The 21301-nt window shown below is 44.1% G+C and overlaps 1 protein-coding gene across 4 annotated transcripts in view; it reads left to right on the top strand.

The window, feature by feature from the left end:
* Nucleotides 1-772: 772 nt before the first annotated feature.
* OPTN (optineurin) overlaps nt 773-21301 on the top strand; it is a 543667-nt gene continuing 523138 nt past the window's right edge. For all 4 annotated transcript variants that reach the window (XM_086919860.1, XM_086919852.1, XM_086919855.1 and 1 more), the window contains exon 1: nt 773-965. The gene's annotated coding sequence lies outside the window, so the exon portion shown is untranslated. The remainder of the gene's footprint in view (nt 966-21301) is intronic.

Raw genomic sequence — 21301 nt, 5'->3', positions numbered from 1 at the left:
CATAATCTCCTAGTGTTCCAGCTGTAGACCACGCCGACGCATGTTTCGGTGACCACCACAATATCGGTAACACCTTCCACAATATCGGTAACAACTTCTTCAGGGCGCTAAAATTAGATATTCTCCACTTGAACTTCAAACGGTTCAACAGTTACTAAAAATATAATGATGTGTTGCCGCACAGTGGAAGGCTCTTTGTAAAACTGGACTGGTCACTTTTCTGCTGCTTATTACTATATTTGGGTGTTAAACTGGTACTCATGAGGTGGAGCCAATGCCCCAGAGAGAGTTACCAAGTTTAAAAATCAAAAAATAATGATGTAGTGGTATTACAAAATGTGCCACATTACGCCACATAATTTGCCTTTTTGTGGCACATAATTTACTCAACCCTCCCTGCAGCATAATTTGTCAATCTTCTGCCACATAATTTCAGTGGCCCTGATTATAATTGTATAAATTCAGCACTATAAATCTCAGAATACAAGGAAAATTCCAGGCCTGATTGAGTTACTCACACGTAGACCCAGAGAACGTGACAGCTCCTGGGCTTCCTTGCTGCGCGTGTGTGTGTGTGATATCCGTCTAAAGTTTTTCAATCCGTGTTGAACAATAGCTGTTAATATTATTGTGTGCCCGCATATCGTCGTTATGTGGGTCGAGGTTGTTTAGGCTTCTTTCCCTTAACGTCATTGGCTACACTGCGGAGTTTCCCTCCTGTCATTCACGGGAGTCAGCTGAGCTCTGACACAGAAACAGAAACTTCTTCCGTGAGGGGCGGAGGCATCGGTGAATGCGGTAGTGAGCGTCCACCTGGAGATCGTGGTGGCCAGCCACTGCGTGTCGGGGTACAGAAGTGCTGGGCTTTCGTTCGAGCCAGGCGCACGCAGTTTAACCCTCAGCTGCGCACGCTGCCCAGCTACAGCTTTCATCGGAGAGTCGAAAGGACAGAGCCCAGCAGAAAGGTAAAGCCTGGGTTTCACCTTAGTAGTACCCCTGTTGCGCAACTCCATCCCAGCACTCACCCAGGAGAGATTACTAATACCCCACCGTAACATAGAGCCCCCTCCAGCATTACTTCAACCGTACCTGCATTTCATACTTCTCCAAGTGTGCGAGATAGGTGGCTCCTTCATGCAGCTGTAATCCTCAAACGAGCGCTTTATATTCTGGGACGTGTAGTTCCCCCCCCCCCCCCATTAGTTGCGGGACACAGCGCCTGTACATGCAAAGTACTATATACTAACACGGAAGGAGTTGGAATTTGTCACACGTTATAGGGCATTTAAGAACCTGCGTTATAACGGCGTGCTTTACATTTCACCAAACCCTGCAGTGGTTTAAATGGGCAGGTTCGAAAAAGTATTCTGCATTTCTTTCATGTGAATGAATAGGAGATGACTAGAAGGGCGGGCAGGTACGCTAGGGTGTCAGTGCCGACACTTTTATATTGTCATTTCAAGCACCGACACAAACCAAACGCCTTTGATCGTGAACGCGATCTGTCCTTGTCGGCCACGAGGCATTTGCCTTCAGTCGTTTTTCAGTAATCTTGTGATAATTGCATTGTTCGCTCGTATAATGGTTTACGTATTTGAACGCGTGGCAATACATGTTTTTTTCCAATCACATTAAAGTTTCCTTTTTGTTGTTTACGGAACTGAAATAAAATGGTTGCATCGATTTCCGCGCTGAAGAAATGAAAGTGAAAGTACTCTTCTAGCACACGCTGTCTGAGCTAATGAGCAGGAAAAGGCAAAGATCGAAAATTAATGGGTTAAAATGCCACGTGAGCACTTAGTAGCAGACATAGAAATACTAACCTTTGTGTTCACTATGTTTATCCTTAACATGAGCTCTAAGGTTCATATTGAATACATGCAGGGGCGAAGGAGGCACTAAATACGCGCATCGACGAAGGAGACACTACATTTTGGGAAGGGCGGGGGAAAGAGGGCTGCAGGGATAACCTTGTGAACTTTCCAGTGACCCTATAGAAATCGCTCTTGTGTGAGAACCGAATTGCAAAGTTTTGAAGTGAAATATTGAGTAAGGTTGGCTTGTAGTCACAGTTTGCAAGTATAAGTATGCTTTATTGTTATTTACATTCACAAAGTATTTATACCGAATGTGAAAAAAAACATGTTTATGAACCATACATCTTCAGGCACCAAACAAAGGGAGGGCGGGGGGGGTCAACAAATGAGGAAGAATAAATAAAATGCTCTCAACGTCAATCCGAAACCTCAAAATGCCATTGGACTAATTAGAAATTGGATTTTCTTGCTGCAGCAATCTGTAATAAAAGTTTGACATTTAATTTGAAAAGCCAAATAATTTTTTGCACTGTTCAGTGCGCAGGACAGATTGTTTCGCTATTGTCTGTAGGTCAACTGCGCACATTATTTCTTTATGCATATTGCATATGGCAACATGATTCACTCTACTTGATCTGAGAGAAGTTGAGAACTGGTGGCTCCAGTGCTAGACTGCATGGTGAGTTTAGGAACACATGCTCTCAAACTTACATGTGTAAGAGCATTTACCAACTCCTCTTCAACTCATTCCTATCCTTGAAAAGGTTGGAAATGTTCTGTTGATAAGGGCAGATGTAAAGAACTTTTTAGTGTGGGAAGAGATCACCCCCTCTCAAACACGTGATGGTTGTGTAGGCAAATGAGTTTCTCCATAGGCAGAAAGTTTCCCATGAGCAAATATATATAAATATATATATGTATTCACTGAAAAAACCTTAGGTTTGACACACGTTATAGTTAGGAATTAGCAATTAAAAAACCTTAGAAATTCACTGAAAAAACCATAGGTTTAACACAAGTTATTCAATTCAATTCAAGAAGACTTTATTTCGGTTGGATACAACCATACAAGCACATACACAATAAAAAAAGAGTACATAGGTTCCTCCATCATATTTAAAATTACATTTGATTGCTGACCAATTAGAAACCATCAACCCAACGAAATGTCACAATGGGAAAGCAGTTTAAAAAAATATATATATATATAAATTAGGTCTAGCTATTGTTAAAAGAAAGGATAAGATTACATGTGTGCACAGTTCATTCCCGGAATCTACATAATTTAGTTAGTACAGAAACATTGCAGAGTTTAACTAATTAGTTTCCTACGTATCTGCCACATTGAGAATAGGAACTTTGCTACTGCAGCAACTATCACAGGACTAGTATCAGTTCTCAAAATCCTAAAAGAGACAAGATAAATCCTGATGCCCACATTTTTGCAAGTTGGATAACCCACTTCTTCCGAATTACAGCGTAAATTGGACAAAAAAGTACAACATGAAGAGGGGATTCCTCCTCCTTCCTACAACCTTGGCAAGTACGAGGTGGAGCTCCTGTCCAGCTATCAGTAAATACATATAAGGGCAAAGTTCCATATCTGAATTGTAAAAACAGCTTCTTTGCTAGAGTAGGTTGTATAACATCTAGTTCGGTCTCAAAGCCGTAATGTGTTTTGAAATCAAGGAACTCGTGGGTTAGGCTTGGAGATTTGGCGGTACAAAGTACTTTCGTTAGGTTGTAATTTTTAATTGTTAAGGCGAGTGATTTCTTGGAAATAACTGAGCTAGAGGCCTCAGGGTTAGACCAGAGGTTCTCTAGACCAATTGAAATGAAAGACTGCCTAACAAATGAGAGCCAAGGGATCTTATCGGCACCTAAAGAACCCCAAACCACTTTTAATTCTTCCTTGTATCACGCCAGCTCAGGAGTACTCCATAGACTCCTCCAAAACAACAAAGGCCGCGAAGCTATGATGTCAGCAATAGGACGAATGTTTAAATCAAGCCTTAACTGCACAAGCGGCGTGATTTTAGGGAGGGACATAATCTGCCTAATAAAATTATTTTCTGTACTAATTAATTCATTTGCTGATGTATGACCCCAAAGTTCCGCCCCATAGAGGGACGAAGACCTTACCTGAACGCTAAAGATTTCAAGAGGGGCACTTATTGTTTTTACAGCACATTTATTTTGTACTTTTAGAATACCCCCAACAGCCTGCGTAAGTTTTAGATTCGCCTTGGTTTTTTGGGGAGCCCACCCCATTTTGTCATTCAGCATTAGACGGAGATACTCAAAAATAGGGACCCGATCCAAGGCCATGCCCTCCATCGTGGGGTGGGGACAATTGATAGTGTTGGCGTTAAAAACCATATGCTTGGTTTTATTCCTTTTTTTGCAGAAAATAGTAAACTGATTTAACACCCGCTGCATACCCATAGGGGATTTGGAAAGCAGCAGGGTGTTGTCTGCAAATATTAGTGCAGGAAATCTTTGTGAGGCCAGTTTGGGGGAGTCAATATCTTTAGTAGCCAGTAATTCATCAATGAGCCCGTTAAGGAAAAGGGAAAAAAGGGTGGGGGCAAGGACGCAGCCCTGTCGAACATTCTTTTCAACCGGGAATGGGCCCGTTAATTGGCCGTTCCTACCAAAACGAACTCTGGCATATGTCCCTTCGTGGAGGAGTTTGAATTGGTAGCATAGATATGGTGGAGCCCCCATTAATAGCAGTATGTTCCAAAGCTGGTTACGATCCACCATATCAAATGCGGATTTTAAATCCACAAAGGTCATGTATAAGCTACCCCCATCCAATACAACTTGTTTCCAGTGCAGGACCTGGAGCCTGAAGAGTTAGCCGATAGTAGATATTTTAGCCCTGAACCCCGCTTGAAGCGGTGTCAGGATACTATTTTCATCTATCCAGTCCTGAAAACGCTGTAAGAGAAGCCGAGCAAAGATTTTCTGGCTCACGTCAATAAGGCTGATGGGCCTGTAATTTGACGGTTCAAGCGGAGAACCCTTTTTATATATGGGAATTATCTCCTCCCCCGTCCAAGTAGATGGTAAAGCTGAACCCTGTAAGATAGCATTAAACAGTAGGGACAGGTAAGGTGCCCATACTATCTGTTCATCTCTGCAGAAGTCACCAGGAAACCGGTCTAACCCTGGCGCTTTATTCTGCCGGAGGGTCTTTAGTGCCGTTTGGACCTCCACTAGCGTACAGGGAGGCGTACCCCACGTCGGGTCCATGGGCAGTAGGCTAGGCGGGGGTTCACTATACTTATTCGAGGTAATAGAATAGAGCTCCTTAAAATAAAGGGCCCAAGATTCTTTGGCAATGTTCGGGTCAATCGAGGATTTACCCTCCGGTTTCCGGATATGAACGAGATTCCAGAAGGTCCTCTAATCTTTTGCGTTGAGCGCAGCCCTAATGGCTTGCCATCGTTCAGTTTCCCATTCAGATTTTGCGTTGAGGATCATTTTCTTGTAGGCATCTCTAGCTTCAGTGACATGTGACTTATGGCCTTGCTTGAGGGTTTTAGGAGTGCCCTCTTGGCGTCCCTACAGCCCCTGGAAAACCAGGGGTTTGTGTCCTCCTGTCTTTTAGGCTTTAAGGGTGCAGATTTATAAAAGGAATCTGCTCGGATTTCACTTAATTCCTCGTGGATACCACCAATGTCACCTGACGCCATTATCTGTGGAAATTTCAAGCATGAGGTTTACCCTTTCAAGTTGGGGCAGTATACTCTGATACAGAGAGGCCATATTTTCTTTTGACTCCTTGATTTTTGCCCAGCGGACTTGCCTCCCGCCTTGGACCACTCTTAGATCACCATTTATGTGTATAGCATCGTCATGGTCCTCATTCACCAGATGCAGATCTAAGTCAATAATCGCTCTCCGTGCGCCTAGTTATGTGGAAGTCTAGAATTTTATGCCAAAGTTCCAGACTAACCAAAAAGTAGTCAATCACGGAGGCAAGGCCCAGTCCCCTATAGGTCAGTTGCCCTGGGGAGTCCCCACAAAATCGCCCATTACATGCCCTTAAAGAGAATGAAGAGGTAAGGGATGTAAGCTGAAGAACCAGGGGGGTCCAGCCTTTCGCACAGTACATACTTAGTGGTGGAATTGACCAAGTTTCATCTTCCTCTGTAGAGATAGAAGGGACACCACTAAGGGGTTCGTAGTCGCAATTAAAGTCACCTCCAATCAAGAGAGTGGTGTCACCTGGGAGAAGTTTCAATAGAGTAATTAAAGACTCTAAGGTCTGGGAAATTCCACTGTGCCGTTGCGGGGAATGAGATTTTAATATCTTTTCTGATCACTTTGATACCTAGCTCATTCGTCTTTTTGGATCGATTATTTCCTGTCATTGAGTAAAAGACAAACCCCACATAGGTTAAATCAACCCCATATACTGACGCAACTCTGAAGAACCACTTACGACTGATGAAGTTTAAAAGTTTAATATAAAATCAAAATAAGTTGCATATACAATCCTCTCAGGATAAGATTCAACAAGTATACAGGGACTAAAAGGAACATAAATTCCCTAAAGAACCTAAGTCTACAAAAGAATACGATCAATATCAATTCCAGAATCAGCAGATTAAAAAGCATAGACACAAAGTGGATCCGTTGCGTCATCTACAAAAAGAGAATAAACAAATTAAATCTGTCCCTACTCTATGCTAGGTGACATCCCTACTTCGCAAGTTCCTTACCTAAAAAGGTGTCAGCAGTTTGACTTCCAAAGAAGTTCAAACTCTCTTAGCCTCTAATGGTAACTTATGTCGAGAAGCAGTACCCTCTCTGCCTACCCATCCGCTCTCTAAGGGTCCTCGGCCTACTGCTCTCTCGCGCTCTGCTCTCTTCGCCTTTGCCTCAGGCCATCTGCTCTAACTTCTCCCCGGGGTGCTGTCCCTAAATACACAATCACAGTATGGGTGGAACGCCCCTTTGACGCCCACCACGTACACATTCACATGATGTCATTTCTGGCTCTTTCCATAGCTTCATCTCTTCGCGTCGTCCGTTAAGTTGACTTTTCTTCTTAGGCACCATCTTCGTCTTCTTGCTGGTGACTTCATTGACATTCCATTTGACACTTTCAGAGCAAAGTCTTTCACCTCAACAGAACTCTATTCTTTACGGTTGTGATCATAACCTCTTTTGGTCCTGTGAACGGTCATTTCTAAACAAGACTCCAAATTCCAAGCGTCTCTTATCGCACTTAGGCCATAAACTTTGTTCAGCATTGTCACTTTAAATTTAACAAGACCTTTGACTCTTGGCTCGCACGTTCAGATCAAGGCTATCCACTATTCCTGTGAGCCCACTAAATTACATACAGCGGACTACACTCCTGCGAACCCTTGGTCAGTTAGGTTAAAATCACACATGACCAAACTTTTCTAACATTCCTACAAACTCTTCTACACAGTATAACCTTTAACACACATTTATATGTAATCGAATTTAGCAAATCATTTGATTATAAGTGAATACATTTTACATAGAATACAACTTTATATTCTCGTTCGTTACACAGTGCTATATACTCTCTGCACATTTCTTTGCTTTACATCTCGCCGCTTCTCCGTTTAATAATTACATACGTATATTCAGCACGTTCTGTTGTTCGTAAGCATTTCTATACATTTCTATATTAGCCCACTATGTATACGGGCCTTTTAATTCTAATGCATATTCTAGAGTAAATACAAATACATTTCCTATTACTTTGGTTACATCGGCTAACTTTATATTATAAGTGCTATTTCACGTTACAGATTCTACGTTTGCGTTATATGCTTGTGAATATGGTACAGATATACTTTTCATTCAAATTGCGCTCTCTCATCGTACAGGCCGCGAATAGATGTTAATCAGTGCAATTTTTGGTAATTTCATGTGGGTCAAAAAAATGCACGTGAGGTCTGGGCTGTTTGTATCAATTCTTTTTGCGGTGAATCCAAGATGTAACCCCATCCAAATACATAACCCTCCTGATGGTCTCCCTATTGAGCCCTTGATAGCTTGTTCCGCATAGGTAATATATCCGATTCTATGAAGGGGGGGTTAAAGCCCAAGTTTCCTGGAATAGGCAGATCCCATGAACCAGTCAGGATTGTCTAAGTAAGTTGTTAGGCCCGCAATATTCAGGAAATAATTTTCAATGTTTTATTCTGAGACAACAGCATATTACCCTGATTTACCTGAGGCTTTGAATGCTCGAGACCACCCCTATAATTGGGGAGGGTAAGGCATAAGGGTTCAGTGCACACGGTTTGGCCACCGGCAGAAGGAATAGTTTGTTTGCCCATAGGACCTACATAATGGATTGACCGAGCCACATGCTCGCTCGAATTTCGAGGCGAGTGCTCTCGGGATTCATGACTTCTGTAGACGTTAGCTGATGGTCTAATATCCCTGTCAGCACATTAGTGTTTTTGGACCTCTGCTGGGCTGTAGTGGACTGAGGTCAGCACATAATAGGCGCCCTTAGTCAGTCAACCTGATCAGAAGCACTGAACCTGTTGGTAACCGGGAAACCTAAAATATGATTACTACCCCTCCACCCCAACAAACCCTCCTGAACATACCTATCATCAAATGGTGACTGCCGTTGGGCACAAAACCTAGTTTGGTGGATAGAGGACATTTTTGATGGGGGATAGAAATAACTTTGCTTCATAGTTTTAATCTTGGAAGCTATACAGTTAGGGTTGCTCCTACAAACATGATCCACCGCCATGGGATTTTGAAAATTAATAACAACACAGTCCCTTTCCACGTTTTTGGTTGTAGGGCCCACCCAACCAACCCTTCTGGCAAACAAGATTTGTGATTGCACATTCCTAGGCAATGGTCTACAGGTGTTCAACCAATGCATCGCTTTAATTTCCAAGTTCCGTGTATGATTCCATTTGGTCAGATGCCAATTTGGGGACTCCGGTTAGGACCACCACATAAGGAGCGCTTTCTGGGGGGAGATCAATACACAGTGGTTCTAGATGAAGGTCGTCCTTCTTAGGTCGGGCCACAGACTTGCAATTTGCCGATGGAATAGGTCGAGGTATTTCTGCTGCTTTAGGTAGAGATTGTCCTTGTAACGTACCAGGCAATTCAACATGAATATCTAGTTGTGGAATTGGCGATATAAGGGGTAGAGGCTGGAGAGTGGTTTGCGGAGGCCCAACTGAATTGGGCTGTACTTGACCATGGGCTACGGTGGCTGTTAGTTCCTTAGTTAGGTCAGTGTTTTTCGTAGTTAAATCCTCCAATTTAGCTAGCCTATTTTTGATTAGCGCAAGCCTTTGCTCCAGCGGCTGTATTATTCGAGAGAGAGTCAAAGATAATTTATCGAGGATCATATCTACATTCAAAGAGTTTAAAGGTGAGTCTTGATGGAATTGATCAGTTATTCAACACTGGCACCACAGGATCTATTAGCACGCCTGGCTCCACTATAGATACTTCAGTGTGGCAACTTGTTTTCTGCTGCTTGGGTTTTATACCCCAAAGAGTGGCTCCCGCTCGTTTCCTTTTAGAGATGGCTCCTTCGTTACGTGTAGGAGAGACTGAAGTGGTAGTAGTGTCTACAATTCCCTCAACCCCAATTGTGTCTGAATTGTCTGTTCCGATGGGTGGATCAATCATAGTGGTTACAGGGCGATAATGGTCTAAAGATGGTCCTACCGTATCGGAATCTCAGTGAGGGCGGACCGGTGAGGGGGCTTGAGCTAGCTGACCCAGTGAAGATCTTTTTAGAAATGCCAGATCCTGGGACAGACGCCGTTCTGAAACGGCTATCTCTCGTTCCAAGATCGATGATGCCCTCACAATAAATTGGTCCAAAGTCCCAATGACATGCCCTGTAGTGGTAGTAGGTTTTATGCCTCTGCGTCCCGCCATCAGTCACGATCGAGGATGACAGACAGACAGACAGGTAGTATTCACGGTTTGTAGAGAGTGTAAGAGAGTGGGCCCGGTCTGGTCTGTAACGGGCTAGAACGGGCCCGCCCTTGGCTCGGGCTTCGCCCGGCGCAACCCGCGCGCGATCCCGTGACGCGGGGGCTGTGCCTGCTTATGAGCGCCTCCAGGCGCGAGATTCACGGTGGCCGCAAGGGTGCCTGGGGTTTGTGGTCCCCCTCCACGCTGCGGCCGCTAAAGAATAGACGCTGCGGCGGCGGGAGGGAGACGGGCAGCAACAATGTCCGGAGGTAAGGGCAGGCAGCAAGAAAAGTCTCAAAATGCCCCAGGAATAGTTGAAAGACGCCCGCTCCAGCGGGGCTATGCTTGCTTATGAGCGCCTCCAGGCGCGAGATTCACGGTGGCCGCAACGGAGCCTGGGGGTTGTGGTCCCCCTCCACGCTGCGGCCGCTAAAGAATAGACGCTGCGGCGGCGGGAGGGAGACTGGCAGCAACAATGTCCAGAGGTAAGGGCAGGCAGCAAGAAAAGTCTCCAAAATATCTCAGGAATAGTTGAAAAACACGAGTTATAGTTAGCTGGACATTTTACCCATATTAAACCATTGAAATTCCCCCGTTATAGTTAGGTGTACTCACTATAACTTGCGCGCCCGCAATCCACTGCTGATGATGTCACATATTACATCATTCATGATATAGTCAATGACATCACTGATGACATCATTCAGTGAATGTGGTTTCCTTTGATATTTAAATATGTATTATAAATACACTACTTTGCATTGAAGAATGAGTGGATATATAAATATAACTATGTGACTGGTGGATTTAGTAACAGTGTCATTGATTGTTTCCTTGATTAATTTGCAGAGTCTCACTATATATAATGTGTAGTTATTAAACTGTGTGAAAGTTTTTATTGCTTTGTCTTAATTGGTATATTAAAGACTATATTTGTTATTGGTTTCTTAACTGAGTTTTTGTATGGGTAAATGAATGTTTATGTGGTTTGGTGGGGGGTGTGTAATTGCCTAAAATGTGTGAATAGTTTATTCAGTAGGTAAATGAGGTAAGGACTACATGTTCTAACACTTGTTTCAGTGAGATTATATGTTTATGGGTGTGGTGGTGATGAAAAATGTCTCTCAATAGTATATCTCCATTAAATTAAAAAAAGCAGTGTATGTTACAATTATATCCAATTAACTGAGCCTTAGACTGGATAACTGTATATTTCTAATCGTCGTTTTATAACACACTAACAGGCAGATGCATCAAAAATCGGTAATTTAAGTCCTTATTAGTGAAAAATAAGGAATCGCTAATAAGGACATGCATCAAGAAAATTGCTAAATATTACCGAATCGGTAAAAAATTGCGATAACCTGAATACCGAATTAGGAAATACCGATTTGTTATTAGCGAAATCGGTATTAGCGAATTCGGTATTAGCGAAATCGGTAAAAAGACGTGGCGCATCGGAAGCAGGCTGATGACATCGCAACCAGGAAGTAGCACAGCCCTTGCTTCACTCGGTGCCCTGAGGAGCTCAGAGGAGGAGGCAGAGCAGAGGAGCAATACATAGCCAGCAGTCACCAGGACCTGCACAGCAGTGCATCATGGAGAAAGAGGTTCCCAGGGGAAAGGACACCCCCAGGAAGAGAAAATGAAAGTTCTCTGACAATGAACTTGAGATACTAATAGAGGGTGTCAGCAGCAGGCATGAAAGACCGTTTGGAAAGCTCTCCCGGAAGGTGCCAGAGGCGGCTAAGCGCAGGATGTGGCTGCGCATCAAGGACAGCGTGAATGCTGTCGTAGTCACCCACCGCAGCCTCGAGGACCTTAAAAAACGGTGGTACGACCTCCGCAAAAGGGCTAAGGAGAAGATTGCGGAAAGGGTGAAGTATGCGGCTGTCACAGGTGGTGGGTCCTCCAATGTGACACCGAACACAGCCCTCGAGGACCTTGTGGATTCCACAATCGAACCGGAAGCTGTTGTGGGGGTCACCCAACTGGACACCTCGGGTGCTGCGGAAGGCGGACAAGGTAAGATGCATGCCAGTGCAGATATGCAGCGTCTTGTCAACCCCTGCCCATTTCCCAAAGCCAAACACAGTGCACAAGTAGCCGTGCCTAAAGCACAATCCCTCAACAGAGTGTTGCATCATGGGAGTTGTAGTCATAACATGAAAGGGTTCATGTCTGACCCCTGAGGTGCATGACATGAAAACAGCAGCAAAGGGCCAAATGTCAGTCCGAATATATCTTTTATGCAGATGACAAATGCAAAAATTACAATATCCACAAATAACAATGCTCTGTTTCACACACAGATGCCTCCCCCATGGAATCAGATGACAGTGGCCGCCTAGTCATCTGTGAGACCCCAGTGGTGACCGATGCGGAGAACACGCTGGAACATGGAGGCAGTCCTTCCCCTTCACCACCACCGCAAACATCACCACCACGGACAAGACCACCACCACCTCCACCGCGGACAAGAACACCAACAGCAACACCACCACCACCTCCACCGCGGACAGGAACACCAACACCACCTCCACCTCCACCAGTCCTGCCAACCACACATAGCTGCAGGGCAAATGTCCCCTCCCTGCAAGAGATGGAGACGGAGCTGAGGCCAGCCGCCACTAATGTACAGCAGCAGGCTGTCGTCACACCAACCGCCCGAACAGCAGCACGTCTGCGAGCTAGACAGCGGGCCGGATCCCTGGGTAGGGCTGCTGCGACAACAGTAGATCCTGCAGATGTGTATGGAGTCGTGGAGACCCGGATGCTGCGTGTTCAGCGCCTGCAGGCAAAACACATGGGTGCAATGAAAATGAGCATGACCAGAATGTCCAACAGATTTGCATCAATGACTGAAGCTGTGCGATAGCTGACCACAGCAGTTGCAGAGGGCAACAATGACATTAAGGCATGCCTACAGGAACTCACACGCGCTGTTGTTGCAGGCCAACGGAGTGAGCGCCGGAGACATGAGCAGTACTCACTCAGTAGCAATGCCACAATTAAGGCCATCAAGAAGCTGTGCAACAGCACAGCTGTGGTAGCCCGCCGATCGGTGTCCCTGCAGGTGGACATGGGCCATTATTGTGGGGATGTGGCAAGGACCCTCGATAGAGTGACCACTGCAGTGGAACATCTGCAGTCTGGAACTGCCCGTATCAGCAGTGTGGGAGGGGATGAGGTGAGTGAGGCATCCTCAAGTGCGAGCAGCGTCACCATGCCTGAGACAAGCGGGAGGAGGCGCAGCGCACCAGCCACAGAAGGTCATCAAGGAGATGTTGAGGAGTCACGGGACAGGAGGCTGGGTGTCCGTGGCAAACGTAAATAGCCATGATGCAATGGCTCCCTGGCCATGGTGAGGTAACCATGGGCCAACTGTAGTGCCAAATGCAGCACCTGTGCTGTCAATGGACATTTTCTCTTTTGATTTAATTTACGCTGCATCATGTTTCTGTCACATTAATCAGCACCAGTCAGGTGTTAATGGGCATTAAATCCTTGCAATGCATATCATCTTGTCATGGCTCTTTTTTTATCTGTCTCAGAAGTGATTCCGTGTGATGTATGTCCGCCTCCTTTGCCCTTCTGCTGTGTTGGGAACATGTGCCTGTCGGTGTTGGGGGGGGGGGGGGTTGCTGTGCACGTAGCTCGTCCTCACCGTACACCTCTATGGGTTTCCCCTTTCTTGTTGCGATGTTATGCAGGATGGCACAGACAGCTATGATCTGGCAGCAGGTCACTGGGTCGTACTGCAAGGCACCTCCTCTCTTGTGCAATATTCTGAAGCGACTCTTGAGGATGCCAAATGTGCGCTCCACCACATTCCTTGTGCTGATGTGTGCTCTTTTGTAGCGCTGCTCTTGTGGTGTTGCTGGATTGAGGTAGGGAATGAGTAGATACTCACGCAAGGCGTAAGCGCTGTCACCTGCAGGATGGGGAGAGAATGGTCAGCGGCATGAATGCAATGGTACATGTGGGGATGGATAAAATGATGTAGCATCAATACGTGCCTAGTAGGTGTCCAACTCCAAATTCACCGTTGATCAGGCGCTTGTGGATGCCACCGTGACGGAAGATGTATGCGTCGTGTGTGCTCCCTGGAAATTGGGCTACGAGGTCCATAATGATGTGCTTGGCATTGCACACAACCTGCACATTAATGGAATGGTATGACTTCCGGTTGCGGAAGATGTATTCGGTGGCTGAGGGAGGATAGATGTGGACATGGGTGCAGTCGACATACCCTATCACATGGGGGAATTGTGCCACTTGGTAGAACTCACGCTTGGTGCGGTTCAACTGTTGGGGGTCGTGGGGAAGGTGATGTGGCAATGTATCGTTGCTAGCATGGCATCCAGGAACCTGTGGAAGAAGCGTGATAGTGCGCTTTGCGGCACGCCTCCGGCTTCTGCTATTACCCCCTGGAAGCTTCCAGACGCCAGCAGGTAAGGGCTGCATAGGACCTGGACATGGGCTTGTATTGCGTGGGTCCTAAGGGTCTGGTGCTGCAGTTGTGGTTCCAGGTCTTCTATTAGACGCATGATCATGGCAGGGCTGAGTCTGTACTTATTGTACACCTGCTCATCTGTTTGCCCCAGCAATGTGATGCGCACCTTGAAGACCCTTTCCTGGATCATCCTCCTTCGCTGGGCCAGGGCATTGATTCTCCTCCTCCGAACAAGCACATAGGGGGCAGCCATTTTGGTTGACTAACAGGGTTTCCAGGGTCATTTTTAAAGGGTTACTGATTGTCAGCACCTGTCAGAATTTTTTTTGTTTTTTTTCTCATTCAAATAACTTTACCTCCAGTTTGAGATTCCCCTTATTTATCTCATGCTAAATAGCGATTATTGAGTGTTTCGGTATTCTTTATTAGCGATTCGGTATTTCCGGGGTCCTGCTTTGGTTTTTGTTATTTCCGAATGGCTGGATAGCGATTCGGTAAAATACAGAGGGGATTTTTTTTGCGATTCTTTATTATTTACCGATTTCTGTTGATGCATTGCATTTTGGGTTTTTGCGGTCGGTATCGGCCTGTTTTACCGATTCGCTATTTTACCGGGAGGTATTTTGCTTGATGCATCTGCCTGTAAGTGTGTTTTACTATCTATATAAATAAATTAGGTGGTGTTTGTATAAGTGTGTTGGTGAGTAAATATAAGTATGATCCATTGTTCGCATAAGTCAATAGGATGTTTTTATAAGTGTTTACAATGTGTGCTGGTGTGTAATTTTGAAAGAGGCCTTTGTATATTGTAATACATTGACTGTTTTATGTAATATGCAACAGCACATGTATTTTTTATGATTTCCATAAAGTTGAACACTATACTCTACATCTTCAATCCACATGTAAACGGTCAAATTTGTATTTTTTATTTTAGACGTGCGCACCCGGGTGGCCATCTGGGTCCTTAATGGACCCCCTGAGAAAACCTAGGGGGTCAGGGAGTCTCCACCCTGCCCCCTTTCCACGTTCTGCACCTATGTTTTTTTTCAATATGTTGCCTCGCACTGACCAAATGGGGGACAACACTTCCTGACTTCCACCGAATCGAATGTTGACAGACATCAAACAGCAAATTAGAATTCCGCTTGCGCACAAGGGTGCGCGCGCGGGTGCGTGCACGGGTGCGCACACCCGTGTGCGCTCATAGATATATAATTAGTTTCAACTTCAATTTTCTTAGCAACTACTGGAGGGATTTACACAATTTAAAGAAAAGGGTCCTCTGCGAACCAAACTCTACCTGATTGCCAAATTTCTTGTAATTCAGTTTAGCCGTTCGGGCTGTAGCCGTGTCTAATCGTCCTATGGAAAATAACATGGGGAAAACATGTTTTGGGACCCCCTTTTATCTCAGCCCCCACCTGACGAATCCCCCTAAAACTTTCAGGGAAGGAGCAGAGCGGGCCATCTTCTTTGAGAAATTTGCGAAGATTCATCCACCGGGGCCAAAGTTATTCCCAATAGAATGTTGCGGATTTCCTATGGAAACTAGGTCCTATATATATATATATATATATATATATAATCTCCAAAGAACAGTTGCCTGTCGAAAGAGGAGCCCACACAGGTGAGTATCTGTAGCCAACTTCTTTAATGGAGAATAAACCGCAGGCAGTTAAAAGGAAAATCCGCTGAATATCAAGCCCTTTCCAACGCGTTTCATGCGGAGCACTTCATCAGGGGCTATGGGCTTCTGAAAGAGTTCAAATCTCGGCAGTTTTTTGCAGTGTTACTTCAAAGACAGTCTCCTTTCAGAAGCCCATAGCCCCTGATGTATATATGTATATGTATGTATGTGTGTGTATATATATATATATATATATATATATATATATCTCCAAGAAACCTCCTACACCTGAATAGAGTAGAGACCACTCCAGGGGAACAAAGCTGAAATGCATTTGCTGCTACCAACTGATGCAACCGTGAAATAAAGAGCTTCCACAGGACTCCCCTCTGACTTCCACGCTTTTCCTCATTGCGAAGTGGTTATTTCATGTATTTTCGCGCCAAGCCAGGAGCGCGTCACGGAAGGTCCTGCTGACAAGAGACGCGAACCAGACTGGCATTGCGCTGCTTGCAGTGTTTTTGTGCTCGAGGGATCGAGAGGTTAGGATGTCCGCCAAAGTAACAGGAGAAAGAGTGCGGCAGGTGGTATTTACTCCGTCAGGACGTTGTGTGCCTACACGGCAGTCCCCGCACAGCACTAATCCTTGTAACTTGGTCCAGCAGCCCGAGGGGACTTGAGGAAGTACTTTGGGACGCGGAAGCTTCATAAAAGAGCCACACCATTCAAAACTGCAAAGGACATTGGAGCGGATATTTCCAGTTTTTCTGCCCCCCATACCACCGGCCGGGCAGCAAGACCATGTTGCATGCTGGGAGTTGGAGTTCCTACATACTCACGTGATCTCCAACAGGTGAGCCAACATACTTAGGGGAGGAGTCCATTGTCGACGTGCAGTATTTAGCGAAGCAGCTTTGATGGAACATTGCGTGACTCTCTGTTGGGGAATGGGCACTGAGGAAGGCTTTTGACAAGCCGAAATGCATTTGCTGCTACCAACTGATGCAGCCGTGAAATAAAGGGCTTCCACAGGACTCCCCCCCCCCCCCCCCCCCCCTGACCTCCGCGCTTTTCCTCATTGGGAAGTGGTTATTTCATATATATATATGTGTATATATTAGCAGCGTGTTTCAGCTGCAGGGCGCCGCACCCGTCTTGAGCGCTGTCTGAGTGGCAAAAGGAACCGGCAATGGAAAATATGTGTATATATATATGTGTATATTTATATATATATGTGTGTGAATATATATATATATATATATATATATATATATATATTCTCAACACGAACTGTCCTGTCGCAGAGGGAGCGCTTGGCTGGTTGGTGCTGGAGTCGAAGCCAGGACAGGGCTCCGTTAGTTTGTATTTGCCACAAAAGAATTATTCCAGCACTCCATTAGTTAGCGATTTTTAAATTTATTTAGTGCACAAGTACAAGCCTACGCGTTTCGAACCTAATGGAACCATTAGGTTCGAAACGCGTAGGCTTGTACTTGTGCACTAAATAAATTTAAAAATCGCTAACTAATGGAGTGCTGGAATAATACTTTGTGGCAAATTATATATATATATATATATATATATATATATTCACAGAAAAAACCATAGGTTATAGACCATATATAGTTAGGAATTTGCATTTACAAAACCTTGAAAATTCACTGAAAAAACCATAGGTTATAGACCATATATAGTTAGGGATTAGCATTTAAAAAACCTTATTTTATTTGCACAAAACCATTGAAATTCCATATATAGTTAGTTGCACTAACTATATATCGCGGACCCGCAATCCACTGCTAATGATGTCACATATTACATCATTCATGACATGGTCAGTGACATCACTGATGACATCACTGATGACATCTCAAATGACCTCACTGATGACATCACTGATGACAACACCCAGTGACTGTATGTTTCTGTAAAGTTAAAATATGTCTTACATATTGAAGAATGAGTGGATGTGTAAGTGTCTGGATGAAGGATTTAGTAGGTGCATGACTGACTGTATGAGAGAATGATTAAATGTGTCTCACTGAGTGCATGGGTTAGTGATTAAAGTGTCTTAATTTGGCAATCATTATTTATGTTCTGTAAACTGCTGCATGTTTAAATCAGTAGCTATATCAGTAACTATATGGGTTATTGAATGGTTGCCCAAGTATTTGTATGGGAGACTAAGTATGTGTGTGGGTGGCTGGGAGGTGTATAACTCTGTGCATAGATGTGTGAGCAGTTGATTCCCTAGGTGTATGGGTTCAAAAGTGCCTGTAGAAACAGCTGTATGGACAGTTGACTGTGTGCATGAGTATATTGGTGAGTGAATGGATATCTCAGTTCTACATGTCAAAGTAAGTACATATGTAAAACACACTCCATGTGAGAGTTGACATATATAAATAACTGAACATAAGAGCCAGTGAATGTGAGAGTGGCTGTATGAATCATTGTGAACTTGTATCAAGGATTGTATAAGAGAGTAAATATGTGTTAGTATATGTTTGAATAAGTAAGGTGTGTATAACTGTATAGTTGAGGAAATGGAGGTGTGATTGATTCTTTGCATGACTGACTAGGTGTGTGAGTAACTCCATGGATGTGTGACAGTCTGTGAGTGCCTGTTTACACTGAGTGTATCTAAGGTTATATTAGAGTCTGAAGATGTATTATCACATAAATGATATCATCAGTGATGTAATCAGTAATGTCAAATGAGATGTTAGTGATGTCATCAGTGATGTCATTTGAGATGTCATCAGTGATGTCATTTGAGATGTCATCAGTGATGTCATCAGTGATGTCACTGACCATGTCATGAATGATGTAATATGTGACATCATTAGCAGTGGATTGCGGGTCCGCGATATATAGTTAGTGCAACTAACTATATATGGAATTTCAATGGTTTTGTGCAAATAAAATAAGGTTTTTTAAATGCTAATCCCTAACTATATATGGTCTATAACCTATGGTTTTTTCAGTGAATTTTCAAGGTTTTGTAAATGCAAATTCCTAACTATATATGGTCTATAACCTATGGTTTTTTCTGTGAATTTCATTGGTTTAAAAGCTAATATCTATAGCTGTAAAATATATTCTTTATTAAGTGACGTATCTCGTAGCCCGTGAGACGCCTCATGATGCATCGCATAACCGTGACGTATCGTCTCTGCAGCGCAAACCAAACCCAAAACGTAAGCGCGCCAAAACACGCTTAAAGATATATATATATATTTTTTTAACCTTAATTAGACAAAATCCACACGTGCACATATCACAAACGTTCAAAAAACACAGTATGTCGGACTCCCGTTACGCTGCCGGTTAGCTGCCCGGTTAACGTACCAGGAAGCACCTTTACCGCGAAAAATCGCAATTTTTTTTCACCCCCCAGGGAACTTTAATAGCCCCCTCATCAATCCTAGGGGTTCAGGAGGGGTCTGCCTTACCCCTTTCATTCATTTACACCTTTTTTCCACCTCTTGTCTCTCGATCCCACAGAGAGACAAGATGGCGGCCGCTCCAGACTGTTTACAATGATAACAGCCAATCAGCTTCTCCTCAGACTCCCGTTACACTGCCGGTTAGCTTCCCGGTTAGCTTCCCGGTTAGCTGCCCGGTTCGCGTACCAAGACGCGTCTGTACGGCGAAAAAATCGGATTTTTTTTTTTTTTTTTTTGGCCCCGCGTGGCTTTATAATATCGCCCTCATCAATCCTAGGGGGTCAGAAGGGGTCTACCTTGCCCTCTTTCCTTCATTTCCCCCTTTGTTTTGGCCTCCTCTTGTCTCTCGATCCTACCGAGAGACAAGATGGCGGCCGCTCCGGACTGTTTACAATGTTGACAGCCAATCACCTACTACTCAGACTCCCGTTACACTGCCGGTTAGCTTCCCGGTTAGCTGCCCGGTTAGCTGCCCGGTTCGCGTACCAAGACGCGTCTCTACGGCGAAAAAATCGGATTTTTTTTTTTTGGGCCCGGCGTGGCTCTATAATATCCCCCTCATCAATCCTAGGGGGTCAGAAGGGGTCTACCTTGCCCCCTTTCCTTCCTTTCCCCCTTTGTTTTGGCCTCCTCTTGTCTCTCGATCCTACCGAGAGACAAGATGGCGGCCGCTCCGGACTGTTTAGAATGTTGACAGACACCGGAGAGCCAATCAGCTTTGCTTCGCAAAGTTCCGATACGCGAAAAGTTCGCGAACCGGAGCGCTGCCCGGAGCGCTGTTACAGATATATATCTTGTTTTAAACGTTAATTTCTCAAAATTCACTGAAGTACATATATTGAGACCTAGCAAAGGCACATCGGGCTAACAGTCCCTACAATTTTGCCAAGTTTCGTGGAAATCCATTCAGCCGTTCGGGCTAAAAGTGAGGCCAACCGCCCTATGGAAATTAACATGGGAAAAACGCGTTTTGGGACCCCCCTTTTTTCTCGGCCCCCCCTTGACGAACCCCCCCCCAAATTTCCAGGAGCTGCTCAGAAACAAAATGTGCCATTTTCCTGAAAATTTCAGCCAATTCCGTCCACAAACGCCAAAGTTATTAGGCATAGAATTTTCAAAAGTTCCATAGAGAAAAAATCCTAACTATATATACCTACTGGCTATCGCCAGTAGGTAATATGTATGTGTGTGTGTGTGTGTGTGTGTGTGTGTGTATGTATGTATGTGTATATATATATATATATATATATATATATATATATATATATATATTCATTGAAAAAACTATAGGTTTCAGGCCTATATAGTTAGGAATTAGCATTTAAAAAACCTTTCAATTTCACTCAAAAAACTATACGTTTTAGGGGTGTTCTAGTTAGCTGGACATTTCACTCATACAAAACCATTGAAATTGCTCCTATATAGTTAGTTGTACTAACTATATTTCGTGCACCCGCAATCCAATGCTGATGATGTCACATATTACATCATTCATGACATGGTCAGTGACATCACTGATGACATCTCAAATGATCATCCAGTGAATGTCGTTTGCTTCGTTATTTAAATATGCATTCTATATATAGCAATTTGCATTGAAGAATGAGTGGATATATAAAAATAAATATTTGGATAGAGGGTTTACTAGCAGTGTAATTGACTGTTTACTTGACCAATTTATAGTGTCTCACTAAATATAGTGGATAGTGACTAAACTGTGTGAATATCTGTATCACTTTGTCAGTTGTTGTGTAAACTGGTTCTCCAGTTGATTACTAGCTATGTAAAAGTCTATATTAGTTATTGATTAGTTAACTGAGTATTTGTATGGGAGAGTGAATGTGTGTGTGGTTCAGTGGGGGGTGTGTAACTGCCCAAAGATGTGTGAATACTTGATTCACTAGATATATGAAGTTAAAACTACATGTTCTAACAGTTGGTTGGGTGAGTGAATATCTTTATAGGTGATGAGAAAATATATTTC

Source organism: Lissotriton vulgaris, chromosome 1_1, assembly GCF_964263255.1.
Source record: "Lissotriton vulgaris chromosome 1_1, aLisVul1.2, whole genome shotgun sequence".
Classification (NCBI taxonomy): domain Eukaryota; kingdom Metazoa; phylum Chordata; class Amphibia; order Caudata; family Salamandridae; genus Lissotriton; species Lissotriton vulgaris.
Note: the sequence above shows the minus strand (reverse complement) of the source record. Positions and strands in the feature narration are given on the sequence as shown.